At 39.2% G+C, this 15,632-nt stretch overlaps 1 long non-coding RNA gene across 1 annotated transcript in view; it reads right to left on the reverse strand.

Annotated features, from left to right (window-relative positions):
• Positions 1-15,183, reverse strand: part of LOC122792469 — a 40,751-nt gene extending 25,568 nt beyond the window's left edge. Inside the window, exons 1-2 of the long non-coding RNA XR_006363314.1 lie at positions 15,134-15,183; positions 10,240-10,359 (exon numbers count right to left, since the gene is read on the reverse strand). This is a non-coding gene — a long non-coding RNA (uncharacterized LOC122792469). The remainder of the gene's footprint in view (positions 1-10,239; positions 10,360-15,133) is intronic.
• Between the last annotated feature and the right edge of the window lie 449 nt (positions 15,184-15,632).

Genomic DNA, 15,632 nt, shown 5'->3' on the forward strand with positions numbered 1-15,632 from the left:
TGAACTCATATGGTATCATTGCGTTAGCACTTTTAACAGTGCTTATTCAAGTAAGAGTAGATTGCAGATTGTAGTACTGGAACTATACACCACTGCATGCAAAGCTGGACTTTGAGTACTGAATATTGTGTTCTAGGTGTTTGAGCTGTATGTTTATATGTATCTCTTACTGGATATTGATCTAATATGTTGATATTAACTGTAGACTGCTATGTTCTTTGGACATGTCATTAAAGACAGCTGTCATGTAGTAATGACATACCTTTCAGTTTCAGACATGTATCTTTCAGAACATACATCCTAATGCATAACCTTTTGACTGTCTACTTTCTGTCTGTCCTCTGTACAGATGTGCAGATGTCAGGTATTGCTACGACCATACCAATATGTAGGTCCCCACATTGTATTGTGCTGTGGGCCTTGACACTTATGCTAGTTCAAACATATGGGACATTCCTTAATGTGGGCCTTGCCTGTGTGAGGGACATTACAGAGGTGGTGGCCTACAGATTCACATACAGTGGATGGCAATACATCACAGGACAGGACATGTGGAGACAGCCAACCAACATGGAGGACATATTCCCAGAGTTGTGAACAGATTCTATGTCATCAGTGCTATTATACACATGGTGAATTGATAGATTGACAGGGTTTGTGTAGACATGCATTTAGTGTGTGATATCATGACTCACAGTGATATGTCTCTGACATACCTCTCCACTGGCACACTGTCCACAGACTGGCCACATGTCTGCTTGTCATGTTTTGCGTCTTCACCACAGTTGTTGTCCTTGGTAAATCAGTTGTGGACTCTGGGGATTGCAGTCAGTAAATACTCACATCTATTGGTATTACCAATGTCATATTCCTCATAAAGGATGTTACAACAAACCCAGTGACATCTGCAACTGTCTCAATGTATGACAGCAGTGTGTCCAATCTACCCCTATGTTTGTGCCTCTGTTCCCACCTAGTGATATAGGGGTTGATGCTGAGCTTAGTGATTGGGGAATGTTAGCAAAGGCTTTGACGAGACCAATGTAGGCTGTATGTGTCACCTTGCCTTCATCCACAGCTCAGGTGACTGATAGCAAGAAGTTGACCAGGTTGAATGAGAAGGTATGACCTACCCTTCTCAAAGATAAACTGTGTGGTATCCTGAGTCTGCAGATTCCCATATTCCTGTTTATTAGGTGCATGATGATGTATTCCATAGCTTCGCATAACTGACTTATCAGTCAGTTGGGGCGGTATTTCACAGGGCCTGTAGTTGCACCTCGTTTGTGGAGAGGGGTGACTATAGCAGTGCACAATTCAGTAGGGACAAAGCCTGAGGTGAGGCTGTGCTTGAACAGGGCACACAGGTAAGGTGCCAGGTTACTCTGTAGTTTATGTAGAACACAGCCAGGAATATTCTCAGGTCCCATAGAAGCTGTAATCTTGGCCTTGGACAATGATGTTTTAACCTGTGCGGCAGTGATACTGGGTGCCTGGTGGTGTAGTGATATTGTTATTGGTCCTTTGGGGGGCCAGCCAGTATAGTGGCATTATTTGTTGGCTCAGTCTGTGAGGTACTACTGTCTAGTAGCTCAGAACAATTCTTGGTATTGCCATGGAGAGTTTTTACATAACTGTATGAGGCCTTGTGGTTGTCTTTACTATGTGCTCCAAGTCTGTTCTCAAAGCTAAGTTTGTAGTATTTGATGAGGAATCTCAGCTATTCATTGAGACTGATAAGGCTTTTTTTCCTGTCTTGGGACTTCACCTTATTCCATATTGGTTCCTTCCTTCTGTTGTACAGTTTCTTTATGGCAGGGGCCCACCAGATCAGCTTCCTTTTTTGAAGGTGAGGGTCTTGGCTGTATTGGGTAAGGTGGTATTTATGCATTTGTGTATGTGTTCATAGTGCATTGTTGTTTGATTCAGCTGTCTTGCAACTAGTCCCCATTTTCATGGCTGCCATGAAGTTAGCCACCTCTGATTATATGAGGCCATAGTTAACTTTGGAAAGGCTTTTCATGGTGGTTACCTGTGCAGTGGGGGTAGAACAGCTGTGGATTTCCAAAGGTGATTGCTTTGTGTTCAGATATAACAAATGAGGTTTTGACTATTGGTGTAGAGCAAGAGTCGCCCATGTTAGGAAGGACCAGGTCAATGTGATGGGCATGTGCATTGGTACATGAGTAGCATTCCCACTTAATGTTGGCATAGTTGAAGTCAACCAATATGATAGTGTTAGGTTGGACACTAATATTCTCCAGGGTGTTTATGGACATGGAATGTGAGTCTTGGGACATATATGGGGACCTATAGTAGGCTACTACCTGAACCACTGTCTTACCCAATGTCAACAACGCTTGCAAGATCTGTAATGGATAATGTTGGTCTACCACTCTGGAGGTGTGTGCATCCTTTATGAATATGAAAATACCACCACCTTTGGAGCTACAGTCCACATTCTGCAGCCAGATGTTGTGGAATTAAGTATAGGCTGGTACTGCAGGGGTGTTTCCTGCTGCCTTTATCCAGGTCTCTGTTACTGCACAGATGTCATTGTTCCCCATTTTAAGGAATACTTCCATATATATATATATATATATATATACATGTATGTATATATATATATAGATAGATATATCATGTATATATTTGTCCACATATATGCATCTTCAGACATATATATATATATATATATATATATACATGTATATATAGACTACCTGACTGATTTTGCAGACTCCTTTCCCTGTTTTTGGATGCCTGTACTAACTGATATGTTTGGGATGTCATCACTATTTTGTAGGGCTCAGATGGTGTAATGGTACATTGCTTTGATCTTAGTTTACAAGGCCCTGGGTCCAGGACTTGGTAGGCCTTGTTATTTAGTTACAAGGCAGAGCAGTTCTGCCCTGGAGGAAGGCATAATGGCAATAATTAAAAGAGGTCCCTAGCTGGGGCCCCTTCATCCCCATTTACACAGAATTTGGTCAAATTTGTTGCAGTAAGAGGTTCAGAGTGTGGATCCGATGTCTGAATTCACTACATACATACATATATATATATATATATATATATATATATATATATATATATATATATATATATATATATATATATATATATATATATATACATATATATATATATATATATATATATATATATATACATATATATATATACACACACACACACACACACACATATATATATATATATATATATATATATATATATATATATATATATATATATATATATATATATATATATATATATATATGTATATACACACACACACATATATATATATATATATATATATATATATATATAAAATACATAAACATATACATATATAAATACATTTTCTCTACTGATGAATGACTGTGCTGCATGATATGTTTGAAAAAACATCAGACATCGCTACAACTCAGATGGCTTAGTGGTAAATTGTTGTGGCTATGGTGTGCAGGGTCCTGGGTTCAAGGACTGATTATTTTGTTGCTGTCCAGAATAAGGGCTTTTGGATATAGAATGATTAAGGCACTTTTAATCAGTTGTAAGTGGGTTTGCATGGCGGTAAGCAATGCTAACTTCCGGTTGAATATACAGTTAGCCTTAAAAGTACTTAATCTGTATAGGTATTGCTTAGCGCCATGCAAACAGTCTTAACCCCACTAAATACTACTGAAAAGAGCTTACTCCCGCTCACCCCATGCTAATTTCTTTAAAAGAAAAGAAAAAAGGGGTGATAGAAAAGTGATGAAAAGGTGGGCATGCAGAGGGAAAGACAATAGGGAAAGTAGCTTGTGATGTGCAGGATGGGTGTAGGGAAGGTCCATAGCTTTCCATTTCATTTACAGCAACAGATGTGCATCCATATATTGAATTTGGAGGTATACTTGGACACTCAAACTGCTGAGAGAGGGGTGAGGACAACAATAATGTGTTGTGAAGCCAATTAGACCAGATTACATGTGTCCAGTGGAGACCTGTGCGAAATGGAGAGCTATATATGGGGCAAAATTTTGTGGGGGGAACAGATTGCCTCTTTTTTTATTGTGAAAGTGGGATGTTGGGGAAGGATAGTAGGTATACAGCATACAGGGACGGAATATGACACATGTGGGGGTAAACACCTTAGACGGGGAGGGGTGTTTGGAAATAGGAAGCCCATGAACACCCAAATGGAAACAGTAGGACTGAGGTCCCCACCCATGGGCAGTCACCCCTGCACCTTCACGGCCCCGAATGTGGCTGTACTGGTGGCTGAGCAGGAGGGGCAGGATGACCCTCTAATTGCACCATGCAGCCCTCAAGCTGGTGTAGTAGATCTTCAAACTGCTTTCAGAACTCACAACGCACCAATCCCTGGACCTGGCTTTGGGTGATGGTATCCTGTCTGCACCCGCTCCAAGGGGGGCAAGCCCCATCCCTTGAGGTAGTTCCATCCAAAGGTGGTGCAGGACCAGCAGACAAGGAGGTCCCAGGGGGGGTCCCAGATATCCTGGGGCCCGGTGCCATGGCCAGATGAGGTGGGAGAGGTGGGCCCACTGGGACTGGCCTTCCCAAACTTGCTATGGTGTTGCAGTTTTAGAACATATGTGGGTTAGTAGTAGTCAACGCAGTCCATGATTAGTTATAATAGCATCCATAGATATTCCCACTTACCCAAAACAGATTTGGAACAGTTGTATAGTAATCAGAACACATGCATATATGGAACCACAGTGGCCATTACACTGGCATGTGGGTTACATTGACAGCAACAGGCCACCAATGATAATATTTCAACATAGAACATTAACAGAAGCACAATTCAAGATTTCATGAACAATAGGACATATGTTCCAACAGTAGGTTTGGTGTAAAACATACCCATTGATTTGTGTGTTTAGATTATTCTTACAGATGTAGTGGTGGGGGGAGAGAGATGTCAATTAACAACTTGTATATCCTTGCAATACTCACAGCTTTAATAATCATTGCTTTAATCATTACTCTACATATATTATTACAATACTCTATGGCCTTGGTTTGGCCAGTGGTATGCTTGTAAAGAGTTTATAACTCAACAGTCTTATAGCTAGTTTCTAGTTCTCTTACCTGGAAGACCTGTGGGGGGAATGTGTAACACTACCTGACTGTTTCTACACATATTCCCAAAATCCTAGTTAAAATAATGCATGCAGCCTACAACCACTACCAGGATTCAAACCATGGCTGTGTCTGCTAAAAATACAACAATCTGTGTTTTATCAGAGTGAGCTATTAACAAACTGCTGTCATTTCCATTAGTGTTTTCTGTCTAAGTATCTCTTGTTTGTACAATCTGATCTTGTAATTACAGCATTATTATACAGACATTCCTAAACATATTGTTTTTATATAGCACAGTGTGGGAAACAGTGGTTAACACAACATTACTATGCAGATATCAGATCTTTGTGAATGCAACATGTCAAGCCATACAATACCAGAGTAATCACAACCAGTCCAGGATTTAAATTTTTATTGCCAGGCAGTTACAGTTCTCCTACCGCGAAGACCTGTGGGGGGAATGTTTGTTAACACTACCTGACTGTTTCTACACATATTCACAAAATCCTAATTGAAATTATGCATACAGCTTACTACCACTCCCGGGAATCAAACCATGGCTGTGTCTGCTAAAAATACAACAATTTGTATATCGTCAGAGTGCGCTATTGCAAAACTGTTGTTGCTTCCTTCAGAGTTTTCTGTCTAAGTCTCTCTTGGTTTTAGAATCTGACCTTGTAATTAAAACATTCTTATACAGACATTCTAGACATATTTTTATGTAGCACAGTGTTGGAAACAGTGGTTAACACAACATTACTATTCAGATATTAGATCTTGGTGAATGCAACATTTCATGCCATACAATACCAGAGTAAACACACCCAGTCCAGGATTTAGAACTTTATTGCCAGACAGTTACACTTTTATTTAAATACAACCTATATGGGACTATTACTGTCATATTGTCTGGTTTATTCAGTACAAACCATACACATTTTGTTATACTGCCAGGTGACATTTTGCTCCTTTATATTTATTTGGTATGACTACTATAAGCAGGATTGTTACTCATCAGCCTCGCTATGCAGCCTTTGCAACCTACTGGCATGGGCTTCCTGGTTCACAGCCCACTCATCTGGAGCTGTAATGAAAATAGAAAAAACATTTATGCATACCTATGCATCACATACATAGGCTGGACTTTGGTAAACCGTTATTGCTATGAATACATACACACTGCTGAGACATCTCCCCTGTCTCTTGCTTCTTGGACCCACTGGACCAAGAGCTCCCTCTTCCTCTGTTTCAAGTCAGCATAGTGGTGCCAGACCTGCTCACCATTCTGAAGGATACCAGTGGCACTGGTGAGATCATGGGCAAGACTTTCTAAGGCTTCTGCTTAATATTGACAGCCCTGGTACTGGTCCTGCAGCAGTCTCACATCACATTTTTTTTTACCAGGAGTCCTACCATGTCCTTGGACTCCTGTATGCTCCAGTACTGTGCCCAAAAATGCATGCCCTCTCCAACACCTGCCATACTGCCTACAGTGGAGAGCTACAACCAGTTATGAGCTGTATTCCTGCCTGCAGGGTTTAATATGGCCAATTTTCCACATTTTGCCGTGATTGGATAGTTTTGAAAATGCTAAGCTAAGCTATGGGCCACCTTGCTTAGCTATGGTTGGCAGTGCTTAAAAGGGCAGGTTCTGCATTGCTTACCAATGGGAAAATCCACTGTAGCTATGCTATTCATTGTTTAGTATTCATATGTACACAATGCTTACACCTGTTGAGCATAGCTGTGCAATTCTTAGCATTCCTTATGTTTTATTTTATTGGACTACGACCTGTATGGGATTGATTCATCATTCATTACATAATATAGATTTATTTGCCTTCCCTGACACCCCCCAATTTGCTGTAATTACATTTATTCTTGTGTGACTATACTGTATTGTGCACGTGTGTTTATATAGGGGTTTCACTACTTTATTACACTGACACCTCACATCTGGGCCTAATACACTACTCTGGTTGAAAAATACAAGTTACTTCCTACATAAATATACAAATAAATTAAATTGTAATGTTTACACATGCAAAATGGAAATGGCTTTGGTGAAGCTTAAATCATGAATGACTGCATGCAAGGTGTTCGCTCTATCCGCTACACTATTGCACTTATGCTTATGCTGGATGTCTATTGCTATTTAACTTATTGTGCCATTTCAGCAGGGCTAAGCATAGCTAAGCAATGGGCACATTCATGCAGCTATGCTTAAACTTTATTGCATATATAAAAAAATGTATTTTCTGTGATTTTTACTTTGTACCCTTCAAAATATCCATGCTAATGCTAAACCTGTTATTCTATCAACTTTCTTGGTTTGCAAGGACAATTGTCCCTTATGGCTTTGTCCAGATTTCTTACTCTGATGGGTTGGGAGGTGTGCATTGTGTACTTCATACCCTGCCGAAAATTCATGCTAATGATAAACCTCTTATTCTATGAACTTTCTGGCTTTATAGGGATGATTGTCCCTTATGGTTATGTCCAGATTCCTTACTCTGACGGATTGAGATGTGCAATGTCGTATGCCTCATACCATGCTGAAAATTTATGCTAATGCTAAACCTGTTATTCTGTCAGCTTTCTGGCTTTGTAGGGACAATTGTCCCTTATGGGTTTGTCCAGATGTCTTACCCTGACGGGTTGGGGGTGTTATGAGCATTCTCACTCTATTTAAATTGCTGTACAGCAATTCTGGTGTGCAGGGCATGCGTGTATTTTGAGAGCACTGCTCTCAGACACACCCCCTGCACTTGTACACAAAACTGTGTCCAGTTTACATCACGGCAGCATGCCTTCATGAATAAGCATGGCACACTGCAGTGCTGCATGGGAATGGTCCCTTACATGCAGGAATAAGCTATTCCTGCACAGAAGTTTACTGAATCTGGGGGAGTGGCTTTTAAGCCTTCAGGATTTGAATTATGAAATAGCATAAGATATTAACCACAGGACTCTCTTCGTTTTGTTTTATAATATTCCTGACATGTTCCTGAAGCCTTACTTTGAATTTCTTTTTACTTTCCCCTGTGTATACAAGACCACAGGGTCATTGTAGGGCATATATAATGTCCTCAGTCTCACAAGTATATCTTTCATTAGGGTAATAAACTAGGCCATTTATATGTGTAAAAGTTCTAACCATATAATTACATACCTTGCAATGGCCACAAGAGTATGCACCCATCATATTTATTTGTACTCCTTGAAGGCTTTGCCGAAGTACTGGAGAGTGATTAAAGTCTGTTTTTTTTTTGCTTCCTACACATCATAAAACTTTCTGGGAAAGGATAGCAATCCATTGCAGTGAACTGTACTCATCAAAGTAAATTTCACAACAGATGTAACTTTCTGCATTGCCTTGCTGAAAGGCCTACATCCTCACTTTTACTCATTGCTTCACTCAGTATCTCATGCATGAGTTATTATTATTATTATTTGTTATTATTATTATTATTATTATTATTATTAGTATGTATTAATTTGGTAACTGCATAGGAGTACTTGCCTATGTTTCATGACCTCAAAGGTACTGCAGAATATTTGAAGATACCTATAAAACACTTGATAAGAAACAGGCATCAGAATGTATCTATCTATATATCTATATCTATCTATCTATCTATCTATCTATATATATATATATATATATATATATATATATATATATATAGATATATATATAGCTATAGATATATATAGATTAAATATAGATATAAATATATATATATATATATATATATATATATATATATATATATATATATATATATATATATATATATAGGTCTACTTTTAAATCTCGAAAGATGTAAAGAGTGACTTTCAATATCTTGAGACTTAAACACCGAACACCCACTATACCGAAATATTAAAAAAAAAAATTCACTATACCAAAAATTCATAATACTAAATTTTCAGTAAGCGACATTCAGTTTTTTAATATAACCTCCGCCACAACATCACAAACACCACCTCTCCCCCTAAACCTTAACTAAGACACTAAACACACACACATCTACAAAACCTATTCATAAGCAGGCAGGCAAGTCCTCCTGCACTCCCATACCTCCACTATTTATATATACCAACTCCGAGATCACACTACCATGAAATACAAAAAAAAATAAAAAAATTACTGTTGCACACCCTACACTTACTTTGCACACCATCACACATACACGCAAAAAACACACATACTACACATTCAGAAAACACACCACCTTCAACACTAATGCACACACACACACACACACACACACACACACACACACACACACACACACGCACACACGCACACATGCACACACGCACACACGTACACACACACACTCACCTATCCAACACCCAAAGCTTCCCACAAAACTAAAAAACAAAAAAAGTACCCAAAACTGTTAAACACTTGCAACCTACCTGAGTCTCTGTACACAACCACACATTGTCCCCTGTATCTAACTCCCAGACCACAATGCACCACAACACACCACACCAACAGCAGATTTGGTAACATAAAACTTGGTCAAGTGCAGTTTTGATTAACTGCAATTTTGATATTTTAGTCTTGAAATACTGGAAGTCGATCTTTAATTATTTTTAGATTTAAAAGGGATCCCATATGTTCCATTCTCACAGCACTGTGCGAGACATAGTACAGCTAAATGGACAGCTTACCACTTTAAGAAAATTCAATAAGCGAAAGAATAAGGGTTTCTAACTCCCAGACCACAATGCACCACAAACACAAACCACAACACACCGCACCAACAGCAGATTTGGTAGCATAAAACTTGGTAAAGTGCAGTTTTGATTAACTGCAATTTTGATATTTTAGTCTCGAAATACTGGAAGTCGACCTTTAATTATTTCTAGATTTAAAAGGGATCCCATATGTTGCATTCTAACAGCACTGTGTGAGGCATAGTACAGCTAAATGGACAGCTTAACACAATAAGAAAATTCAATAAGCGAAAGAATCAGGGTTTCTTGTAGCTTTACTGAAATTGCTTAACTCTTTAACACTTTGTAAAACTGCAACACAATACAAATAGAAACATATCAGAATATATACAATATACAGTACTTCTAAATACAAAGAATTATAACATACAAATTACTTACAGGAGATGTGACTGCCAGGGCCTGGGAAAAGAAGATCATGACTGCACTTCATAAGAGCTGAAATTGAAAGAAAGCTGCTTCCTGACTGAGTTACATCACTTCCTGAGGCTTGCTATAATGCTGTAAAACAAGTTAAACTGTTATAAATAAAAGGCCACTAGATGGCAGCAACAAATCAAAAATGCTCAAACTGTACAACTATGATATAAACTGCCTGAATTGCTATGAAGGGCAGAATATTCCCTGCCTGGCATATTACGGGATGCCACCACACTCATTAACATTACTACATACAATAACACATTTTAACCATTTTCAGAAACAAGAACTACAATGTCCGAGACTGGCCTCAAATAAACTTTAGCAGTTCCTTGTTTGACAACTCTTACTTCCACCTTTCTCACTTTACCATCTCTGCTTGGCAATGTGTCAATGATAAGTCCCACAGGCCATTCATTCCTACATTTTTGACTGCCCCTCATTAACACAACATCACCTACTTTAACATTTGGATAGTCTCGAGTCCACTTTCTGTGACTTTGTAACATGGACAAGTATTCCCTTTTCCATCTTTTCCAGAAGGTTTCAGCAAGACTCTGAACTTGCTTACATTGTTTTACATGAAGGTCTGCTGTTTCAAAGTTACCAGAAGGAGCCAACAAAGTGTTTGCCTTTTGAGTCAAAAGCATGGCTGGTGTAAGAACCTCAGGATTATCTGGATCATTTGACACTGGTACTAAAGGTCTTGCATTCATAATAGCCATACCTTCCACCATAAAAGTATTTAAACTCTCAGGGGTCAGACGAGTGGGCTTATCTTGGAGCAACATTGCATCCAAGATGCATCCAGCTACACCTATTAGTCTTTCCCAAGTGCCTCCCATATGAGATGAGTGTGGAGGATTGAAGACCCATGTGCATCCTTTGTCTTGTAGATAATCTCATACTGCTGTATCCCCTGCACAAATATTCAGTTCCTTACAAGTTCCTACAAAGTTTGTCCCTCTATGAGAGTGAAGTAACTTTGCTGGGCCATGGATTGAAAAGATTCTTCTCAAGGCATTAATAAAACTGGAAGCTGATATAGATTCAATCAGTTCTATATGTACAGCTCATGAGATATGTAAAAAGTACTGCCCAGTGTTTGTGGTCAGCACTACCTCCTCTAGCACAGCTGGTTACCACTGTCCATGGGCTAAAAACATCAATAACCATGCTAGTGAATGGTGTTTCAGGAGTCACTCTATCTTCTGGTAAATCTGCCATCTTTTTACTTTCTAATCCCCTTCTCAGTTTACGACAGATAACACATTTGTGAATAACTGCAGACATCAAGCATTTACCACCAATGATCCAGAAAACTGCAGCTCTGATTGCACCTTCTGTTATGTGATGTCCTTGATGAGCCATTTGGTTATGGTAATCTCTCACAATCAGTGTAGCAATGTGATGATTGTGGGGGATGATAATTGGTTGCTTTTCTTGTTCAGTCAGTGTTGCAAAGGACAAGCGTCCGCCAACTCTCAGCAGTCCATCTTGATCTATAACAGCATTAAACTTCTTGAGACGGCTTTGTTTTGGCAATGCCTTTTGCTCTTTTATGCAGTCATATTCCTTTTTGAAGTGCTTGCGCTGAACAGAAGAGATGATCACATTATTTGCTTGTGAAAGTTCCTCTAAGCTAACTTGCTGATGAAAACATTTCCAGCCTCTAAGTTGAGAGCTATCTGATTTTCTCAGAAAACTTTTGGCAAAATTAATAAGTCTGGCTATAGTTTCAGCTAGTGTCTTCCAGTTTGAAAATCTTTCAAAACAATGTGACTGAATAGTGGAATTAAAGGCTCTAGTGCTGAAGCTTGCAACTGCTGGTTTAATTTCAGGATCAGCTTCAGGCTCTATGAGAGGATAACCAGTAGCCGTGTCATTTGAATTGTCTTTAACTGGCTGGTAAAGAAACTAAGGGCCTGAGAACCCTATGGTGTTCTGAAGGCAATCTGTCTGTGTGGGCCTTGTAGCATAATCAGCAGGGTTTTGCTCTGTGGGTAAATAGAACTACTGATCAGGATGAGTTACTTGTCTGATTCTATTCACTTGGTTAGAGACATACAGAAAGAATCTTCTAGAGGTATTGCAGATGTACCCCAGGACAGTTTTACTGTCTGTAAAGAATTTCACAACATCCAGTTCCAGGTCTATTTCATCTCTGATTAGCTCATATAGTTCTACCACTAATGCAGCTCCATATAGCTCCAAACGTGGGATTGCATGCACTGGTCAAGGGCTTAACTTAGACTTTCCCATAATGAACCCAACATGACATATACATACTGCATCAGTTGTTTTCAAGTAGGCTACTGCACCTACAGCTGTGATGGATGCATCTGAAAAAATATACAGTTCCTTTTTACATGCTACTTTCAATGAAACAGGCCTATAACATCTGGGTATCTTTAAGCCTTTCAAAGCATGCAAAGACTCCTTCCACTGAATCCACTCATGCAGTCTGTCTTGTGGGAGAAATGCATCCCATTCCCATTTCCCAGATGACAGTTCACAGACTAAGGCCTTACCTTTTATAGTCGCTGGTGCAACAAACCCAAGAGGATCATAAAGGCTGTTTACGGTAGCTAAGATTCCTTTTCTGGTGAAGGATTTTTCCTCTGAAGAGACCTGAAAAACAATGCTGTCTGTTTCTAGATCCCAGCCTAGTCCTAAACTTTACTGAAGAAGAGGGGAGTCTGTACCCAGACAAAGATCTTTAAGGTCTTTAGCTCTATCTTCTGCAGAAAATGCTTCCATGACCTGTTTGCTGTTAGAAAACCTTATAAAGCCGCAGATTGGATTCTGCCAGCATCTGCTTTGTTTTGTTGAGAATGTCAATTGCTATCTCAGGAGTGCTAGCAGATGCGAGTCCATCATCTACATAGAAATGTCTCAACACAAAGTGTTTGGCATCTTGTCCATAATGTTCAGCTTCTTTTAGGGCAGCTTTATGCATACAGTATATAGCCACAGCAGGAGAGGGACTGTTGCCGTAGACATGTACTCTCATTCTGTACTCCACTACTTCTTTGTCTATGTCATGATCTTTGTACCAGAGAAAACGTAATCTCAGTGGTCCTCTCTCACCAGAAAACAGTCAAACATCTGCTGCACATTAGCTATGAAGGATATGGGTGCTTTTCTAAAGCGCATGAGGACCCTTAGTAGAGTATTCTTTAGATCAGGACCACTTAACAGTACCTTATTTAAAGAAATACCTTCACATTCTGCACTGGAATCAAACACAACTGTTTTGTGTGTGAACACAGAAGTATTACCATGAGATCTAGAAGGCTTTTCTGGTCTGGATAGCAGATTACTGCTGCTAATGAAGGCAAAGATGGGGTCACTCCTAATCATTGTTTGCTGCTGAATGAACCTAGTAAACACAAAGAAATAGGGAAAAGCTACTCCATTTTCTTCTTTGTATTTAGCTCCAACAGATAGCCACTTTTGTTGCAAGATATATGGTAGTTTCTCCACTATTGGATTAGTACCACAAGCAGTGTCTAAATATGAAAGGCCTGTCAAATAGCCATCCTCTTTAGCACACACTACTTCTAGAAGAAGATCGCCCAGTTGGGTAAATTTGTATTGTCTTTATTGCTCAACTTGGGGAAGGTTTCAAGCTTTTTTAATAGAGCACCTTCACTTGCTTCAGGTGAACCATACCTTTCTTCTAGCCTCTGCCATGCCATGTTAAGTCCTGCCAAAGGGTTAAATACGTGTACTCTATGCATGCTTTTTGCGTGCTCTGCTGATGCTTTGCCCAACTATTTATCATTAAGTCCAGCATTTCTGTAGCCACCAAATTTAAGTCTCTAGTTGCACTCAGAAAGGAGAACTTTCATGCCCAATAGTTTTCTGGACAATCGTCAAACTTGATAAAACATGAGTTAACCATTTATTTGTGGATAAGATACTTTGTGACATCTTGTATATTTTGGTGTTCAGGCATGTAATCTTTAGGCTGTGGTAGTGGGAGCCCTGGATTTCCATTTCTAAGGAGCTCTGGAAATTGTTATTTTGTTGGTTTGACACTGCCGACATCACAAGACTGACGGGGCATACCGGGGACATCTGCTGGCTTTGGGATGGATTCTCCTTGCATAATCCTAAGTGATTGCTGGCTTGCATGCATACTAGTAAGTTTCTGGATGTACTTACTTGTACGTTCAGCAGAGGAAAGAGGTTTCTCTAGGACTTCTGGCTCTAAGTGAGTTATCTTGCTTACTAATGAATCTGCTTCCAGGTAAGCAGTGGCCTCTGCTGCTGCCACAGCAGCTGCACTCTGGCGCTGAAGAATATGTAGGTTAGCTTCCAATTCTGCACTTTGTCGCATCATAATGGCTTCTTTTTCAGCAAATGCCAGTTGGGCATGTGCCGCATCTGCATTGGCATGAGCTCTGATTGCTAAGGAACATGCTGAGGACATATTACTGAATCTTGATGATTTGGAGCCATGTGACCATGTATCATCTTTCGGGACACTAGAGCTGTTCTCCCTGCCATGCTGTGTCATGGGGGACATATCCTTAGGTTTATACTTCTTCCCTGATCTCAGACACATATTTGAAGTGCAGTGACCTCTTGTATTCAGGACTGCAAGGATCACCTTTGTACTGTTCCATTCTCACAGCACTGTGCGAGGCATAGTACAGCTAAACGGACAACTTAACACTTTAAGAAAATTCATTAAGCGAAAGAATCAGGGTTTCTTGTAGCTTTACTGAAATTGCTTAACTCTTTAACACTTTGTAAAACTGCAACGCAATACAAATAGCAACATATCAGAATGCATACAATATACAGCACTTCTAAATACAAAGAATTATAACATACAATTACTTACAGGAGATGTGACTCCCAGGGCTTGGGAAAAGAAGATCATGACTGCACTTCATGAGAGCAGGAAGTGAAAGAAAGCTGCTTTCTGACTGAGTTACATCACTTCCTAAAGATTGCTATAATGCTGTAAAACAAGTTAATCTAACTGTTATAAATAAAAGGCCACTAGATGGTAGCAACAAATCAAAAATGCTCAAACTTTACAACTGTGATATAAACTGCCTGAATTGCTATGAAGGACAGAATAGCATATATATATATATATATATATATATATACATATATATATATATATATATATATATATATATATATATATATATATATATATAAATCTATATGGATCTACTTTGATATAATAAATTCCCAAATTTTCGATAGACAGTTTCATGAGACAAAAACCACGAACTGTTAAAACACCAAACTGCGAATTTTAACCAGGCAAGTAAACACTTGCCCAGCATGCCCTGTTCTACACTGCAGTGTTATGCTGGAGTTAGTAT

This window comes from Protopterus annectens, chromosome 1.part2, assembly GCF_019279795.1.
Source record: "Protopterus annectens isolate FY-2018-M chromosome 1.part2, PAN1.0, whole genome shotgun sequence".
Lineage (NCBI taxonomy): Eukaryota > Metazoa > Chordata > Ceratodontiformes > Protopteridae > Protopterus > Protopterus annectens.